Source organism: Orycteropus afer, unplaced genomic scaffold (genome assembly GCF_000298275.1).
Source record: "Orycteropus afer afer isolate SDZICR_OR568_19922 unplaced genomic scaffold, OryAfe1.0 scaffold00152, whole genome shotgun sequence".
In the NCBI taxonomy this organism is placed as follows: domain Eukaryota; kingdom Metazoa; phylum Chordata; class Mammalia; order Tubulidentata; family Orycteropodidae; genus Orycteropus; species Orycteropus afer.
In genome coordinates, this window is record NW_006921739.1 from 2,466,752 (window position 1) to 2,474,153 (window position 7,402).

Genomic DNA, 7,402 nt, shown 5'->3' on the forward strand with positions numbered 1-7,402 from the left:
TCTGGAGCACAGTTCTACTCTAACACACAAGGGTTGCCATGAATTGGAATCAACTCAATGGCAACTGGTTGACATGCGTGGGAGAGGAAGGGGAGTGTTATCCATGAAATTTGAAGTTTAAAAAGATTTTTGTAAGTGAATTTACTCTGTAAATCTTCACCCAAATCCTAATTAAAAAAAAAAAAGAAAGAAAGAAAACACTCCTACCAGTGCAGACTCACCCAGCAGCATGGTGCCGTGAAGGTACAGGGTTAGAGGTCCTGTCATGTTGGGCATGTTCCCTACAGCACCCAGCAGTAGGTGTGGGTAATGGAGGAGTAATGACGTTTGTAATACACAGAGCCAGAAGATGCTCTATGGAATGTTTTTTTCTAAACTTTTTTTTTTTTTTTTTTTTTTTTTTTTTTGAAGGGAAGTTAATAAATATTTTCCCAAATTTGACAAAAAAAAAAAAAAAAAGATTTTTGTATCTGTAAGTGTTAATGAAAGCACAAACTAGAGGTCAAAAGTGGCTCCAAAATAATTAGCTTTGTGACTTTAGGCAAAACTAATGAATTCAACTAATTGGTTGCTAGGGACAATTCCAAGCCAGAAATTCTATCATTCTGTAATTTAGACTAGCATTTTCCAAAATGGATTCTGCAGAATTCTGGTCTCAAGAGATGCTCCATAGGGAAAAGAAAAAAAAAGTATTGATGGTCAAATAAATTTGAGAAACAACATAAACTAAAAGAATCACCATATACCAAAGAGAATAATAGCCTCTTGGAGATTGCTAATTACATGTTTACATATGAAAATCTCTGAGAAGTCCTGCAGAATGCTGAATCACACAAAATTAAACAGGTTCTTTTTTTGGTAAGAATTCTCAGCAAGAAAACCTGTTTCATTTTGTGTGGCACATGATACACAAAAATATTTGGACACTGTAAACTTTGGTACATAAATATTCCATGGAACTAGTTCCACAGAAAACACTTAGGTTATAAGCCAACTTAGACAGTTAAAACATTTCTGTATAATGCAACAGGCTATGAAAAGTGACCTGTTGAGATCCTCCCCAAAAATGTTGTTCTATGATGCTATTGACTTTCATAAAGCTTTCCAGTCTACAGTTCTATATACCCTATATAGCTCTTTAGTCTAAAACTTAAAAGATTGTAAGCCAAAAAACAAGCTCACTGCCAGTGAGTCAATTCTGACTTATACCAACCCCCCCCCCATTAGATTTCTGAGACGGTAAATCTGTACAGAAGTAGATTGCCCCATCTTCCTTCCGTGGAGCTCCTGGTGAGTTTGAACCACCAACATTCTGGTTAGCAGTCAAATGCCTTAGGCACAGCGCCACCAGAGCTCCTTTTAAAGACCACAGAAAATGCTAAATTTTGTTTATTTTCAAGTATGGGGAAAAGTTTTATAATAAAGGCAGAGCAAACCACTCTAAGTAAGGTCTCTGTAGTCTCCAAAATCCTTTCCAGACTAATGGTTCTCAAAGTTTAGCATTAGCACAATCATCAGGCTAAAAAAGCCAAGGTAGTTGCTGTCGAGTCATTTCAGACTCATGGCAACCACATGTGTTGCAGGGGAGAACTGTGATCCATTAGGTTTTCAAGGCTGTGACCTATTTCCAAGGTGCCTCTGGGTAAGTTCAAGCCACCAACCTTTTTGTCAATGGTCCCTTAACCAAAAGTTTGCACCACCCAGGGATTCCTGAATGACTTGTACGGCTTGTTAAAAAGAAGGCTTGCTGAGCTCTACCTCCAGAGTTTCTGACTCAGAAGATATGAAATGAGTCCTGAGTATCTACATTACTAACAAGCTCCCAGGTGATGCTAATGCAGTTGGTCTAGAGACTAAAGAGAGCCGCTCATCTAGATCTCATGCCCTTTGTAAGGTTAAGATGATGAAGTAAAACATGGAAGACACCTCTGGTAAATAGACTGTTAGAAATAAACAAGGTTTGTGAATAGAGCTCCATTGCTCTGGGATCTGCTGGCTTTCACTAGCTGATTTCCCAGATTACTCTGGTAACCTTTTGTCAACAGAATCTCAGCTTCTTCTGAACAGACTTACACACCACTATTCTGCATAGAAGGATACCAACCAACTCCTTGCTTTGGTCTCTGCTTCCATCATCAGGGGTTGTTATCTTTTCTCTTGCTTTCTGTAAGGCTGACTTGGATATTTAACCAAATACCCGTGACATTTTCTTTGTGCTTAAAATTTTTTACTTACAAAAGTTTAAAAAACTTTAGATACCAGAGACAAAGAAAGAAGATGGGAGAATAAAATGTGTCTTTGATCAAAGTGTAATAAAAGATATACCAAAAATATTCAGTAGCTGTCTAAGAGCTAAAACACTTAGTTCTCAATCATACTGGTTAAATTTCAGTACAAATAATTTCTTCTTCTTTTCTTGGAGTAGTGAGAAAGTAGTATTTTGTAAAAGTAGGTGGACATGTTTTACATCACTGACACTTGGGCTGGGACTCCATCACTGCAACCCATAGATCTACCAGACCTTTAATTTCGACAACAGAATAGTCTATGAAGCCAGAGAATCTATAGCGCCGAAGGGTTCATTAAAATAACGGTAACTGTAAATGTAGCAACAGAGTTACAGAATTGGGCACCGCCTGGTATAATAGATATATTCCTGGGAAATTGCAAGTCAAATTATTGTCAACTGGATCCTATTTACATATTCTAATTTTAGATATGCTCAACTGGCAATTGTTTCCCAACTCCTAATTTGAAGTTTCTGCATCTTTTATTCATCTCCACCTCTTCTGATCTACCAAGGAAGAAAGAAGAGAAACTACTCTTTACTGAATGTCTTCTAAAGCTATATCATTTCATCAATGCCAACGGTGTGACAATGGTTTGATCCTAAGAAAAGCTGAGGTCCAGGAAGGTCCCAGTCACATGGATAAATGGCAGCATTAGGACACAACCTCACCATGACCACTCCAAAGTCCACTCCCCTTTCGCCACATCTGTGCTCCAAATCCTTACTAATGCCAGTTTCTGTTGAGACTACTACAACTCATGATGGCTCCAAGTGTGTCAGAGTAGAACTGTACCTCAGACGGTTTGTAACGGCTGATTTTGCAGAAGTAGATCATCAGACCTTTTGTCTGGGAAGGCTCTGGGAGGACTCCACCCTCCAACCTTTCAGGTAGCAGCAGAGCATATTCACCGTTTGCTCTACCCAGGACTCCACCAACTCTTTCAAAAAGAAAAAAAACAAACTCACAGCCATTGAGTCAATTCTGACTCATAACGATCCCCACTGGATTTCCTTTATGGAAGTAGATTGCCCCATCTTCCTTCCACAGAGCAGCTGGTGGGCTTGAACCACAGACCTTCTGGTTAGCAGCCAAATGCCTTATCCACTACACTACCTCCAAGTCTTAAGCAATCCTTTATTAGAATAGAAGAGCTCCCCTTTTAAACACAACTGTTGAAGAGAACTATTTGTTGCTGTGCTTAATTACTCATACTCTATAAATTGTTTAAATTCCCATTTTTTACATATGTGTCACCTCGGAGGTGAAAACATTTGAAACTGATGTGGGAGAGGCAAGGTGAGTGATAATTAATGGGAAAAATTAAATCTGAATGTTTTAATCGAAAGGATGCAAAATGTCACACATGTTCACAGACTGTTCTTCAGTTAAGTCCACTGAACAACAACCCAAGCTTGTAATAAAGAGGTCTAATTTAGAGGCTCTCCACGACCATGCATACACTAATCAGAGGTTTAAGGCACAGGCAGCACAAAGCTATCTGCTCTGGCCAATGTGAAGACAACACCAACCACAACTTGTGAGCATTGACTTTGTTATACAAAGCAGCTCATGGTAGGGTTATAGTAAAAAGGAAAACATTCCGTCAACCCAAGCTTTGAAATCCTGTGGAAACAGAAGTTCCTCCAAGTAAGCTGAGCTCTCTCTACCCACAGAGCATTCTTTAGGGCTTAGTGTATATGTGTAAACTGAGTTCCCCACTATTATCCACACAATGTCAGGAAGGATTTTATGAACACCTTTAATACTTTAGGTATTAAAAAGATGCACAGAAGTTGACTATGACCTGAACTACCCGTTAATGTCAGCCTTTCAGTGGAGAGAATGTAACTCACAAAGTCAGGGGACTACACAGGGCTGCTCTGAGCTCTGAAACCAGGCAAGGAATTGCCAGTTTTAATAGTTGCTGGGGTGTGACAGACACGGCTCTTGGGCTGCTCATGACACCTCTGGGAAACAGATTGTTAGAAATAAACAAGGTTTGTGAATAGAGCTCCTTTGCTCTGGTATCTGCTTGCTCTCACTAGTTGATTTCCCAAATTACTTTGGTAACCTTTTGTCAACAGAATCTCAGCTTCTTCTGAACAGACTTACACACCACTACTCTGCAGAGAAGGAGCTCTGGTAGCATAGTGGCTAAAGCACTTGACTGCTAACCAGAAGGCTGGTGGTTCAAACCCACCAGCCACTCCTCGGAAGGAAGGTTGGGCAATCCTACTTCCGTAGTGATACTGCCTCGGAAACCCAAGGAGGGGTTGCTATGAGTCGGGGTCGACTCGACGGCACATAACAACAACAACAACAACAACTCTGCAGAGAATGGTACCAACTCCTTGCTCATCCAGAGAATGAGGATTTGTAGATCAGAAACATAGACAAGCATGAACTTCCTTCTTTCATGGAACATTTATTGGTTATCCACTATGTGCTAGGTCTTATGAAAGACTTGAGATGCAAAGAGGATAAGATATGGTCTGTTTCCTCAGAGGGCTAAGTCTAATCCACAAAATAAATAGGAAATACACATACTCCTACAATGGGACAGATGTTATAATAGAAGACAAAACATCATGAGGGATCAGAATGTAACAGCCTACTGTATTGTGCTTTGCAGAGGTAACATTTCAGTTGGGTTTAACTGAAGACTAAGAAATTGCCCGGTGGAGAACAGGGTGAGAAAAGATGGCAAATTCTTTAGGCAGACAGAAGAACATTGCAAGGACAAGGAGGTAGAGGTGTGGTAAGGTATGGCAAGCTCAGGAAATGGTGAGAATTTCTATGCAAAGTTGCAGCAAAGCTATTTGAAATGATGGAAGAAACTACTGAAGGTCTAAACCTTAGCTAGGGCAAGGGTGGACTTGTGGAATTGAAGTCAGGTTCCAAGACTGCTGAGGCATCGCTTCACGAGAGTCGCGTACAGGGGATAAAACCCTACAGGGATTATTTTCCCAACCAGGATCCAATCCCAATAACCCTAGACAATTTTGGTGCAAAAAAATCCAAGCCTTTTACTGATGAAAGGTATCATTGGAGAGTCACTGCTATTGTTTCCCTTACAGATAAAGAGAGAAAGCAAGCCCTCTCTTTTCCTGTCAACAAGATCCTACATTACACATCCGCCTCTGCCCCAAACACACACACACACACACGTATGCACATGTGCTGGTCATCTTTTCTCCAAAATCTCACTTCTCTAATGTATCTTCCACATTGCTATCAGTATTCTTCCTAAAACACAGTTCAAAACTTTGCTTCTCAGTGGCCAGGCAGTCTGAAGCCCAAGTTCTCTAGAAATGTTGGTTTCTCCTCATACAACATACATTTCTACACTTCTTTGGTTTTGTTCATGTATGCATTTTCCTGCAATTCTCAGTCTGTCAAAATTCTACTTATCCATCAAAGTCCAGCGTAATGATTACCTCCTCAATGAAGCCTCCTTTAATTCTTCATATCATGATCACCTCTTCCTCCTTGACCTATAATATTGCACTGAATAATGGTCTTAACTTTTAGGTGACCTGTGGGAAGCTTGTTTGGAGCGGCCACTTGCACTTGGTAGAAAAGAAGGGGAAAGGGAAGGAAGAAGCTAGCCATTTGAGTGGCACAGTAACTGTACTTCTAGACAAGAATCAGGTATTCAGAAGCACTTAAGTGAAACAGGGTAAAAGGCCAAAGTGAAGGACTGCACTTGCTAAAGCAAACACAGTACTTCCCAAGCTCTTTTACAATGTAGATGCCCATTAAGAGATGGAGCTTCATTTTCCTCCTTTTGAATCTGGGATAGCCTTATATCTCACTTGTAACCAATAGAAGGCTGCAGATATAATACTGCATGACTTCTGGGGCTGGATCAGGAAAGGCCATGCGGCTTCCCTCTGGTTAACTTAGGATGCTTGCTTTGGGGAGAGTAGCTGCCATGTAAGAAATCCAACTATCCTGAGATTTCCATGCTGAAAAGATCATATGTAGGTGCTTCAGTTAACTGGCCCAGCTGAGATCACAATTCTAGCCATCCCAAGGTGCTAGTCATGTTAGTAAAATTATCTTAGACCCTCTCAATCAGAGCATTTTTCCAGCTGAGTACCACTCAGTGACCTCGGTAATCACCAGGAGGAACAGAAGTATTGCCCAGCTGAACCCTGCCCAACTACTTGACTAATAGAATCCATGAGCTATAATATAATGGGTACTGTTTGAAGTTACTATGTTTTGAGGTAGTTTGTTAAACAGCAGTAGAGAATCAATCTTTGACCCTGCATTTTATTACTGAAGCTGATCAGTCTTCTAAAAGGGTTGTAATTACGGTCCAATTCAAGAAGAAAACTTATATGAGATTTCCTGCAAACATTCAGGATGTTCAGGGAGAACCGGAGAATGACTTGGGTCCTAACTAAGAACACAAGGCCCAAAGCTACAAGAGTGGTGTGTGTGTGTGTGTGTGTGTGTGTGTGTCAGAGGTTACTAGTAGAGGGCGGTGTTGCTGACCTGATCAATGGAAGGTGTCACATTGGAGAAGCTTACTGCACTTTATAGAAGCATAACTCTGAAACAAGAGGTTTGAAAAGATTCTTTGTGCCTGGCACACTGTAGAGACTAGAAACTTGATAAATATTTGTTGTATGAAAAGACTGAATCTAGGGACTGCCAGTAATAATGATGGTACTGTTTACCAGAGGCAATGAGCAACTGAGGAGTCATAGGCTGCCATAATGAGCCCGTGACTGAATTTGTGATACAGATCTGGATTCTCCTTCCTTCTGAGTCATTTTGGTCAGAGTGCTTGCAGGTTGGTGAGTAGGAGTCAGCTTGCTGGCCTGTGCATGGAGACACTTTCTGATGGTTCTGGCTGGAGACTGGAGCTACTAGAAATGTCTTGCCAGGATAAGGTAATTCAGATCTTCTGTGCCTGCCTTAGGTATCTTGACTTGAAGGTTATATTGTTGCTCTCACAGTATTTACATTTCACTTCCCACCATTCTGTGGAGTTCATTAGCTAAATGTTGTTGTTGTTATGTGCTGTCTAGTTGGACCCGACTCATAGTGATCCCTCCTTAGGTTTCTGAGGCAGTATCACTATGGAGCTCTGGTAGCAT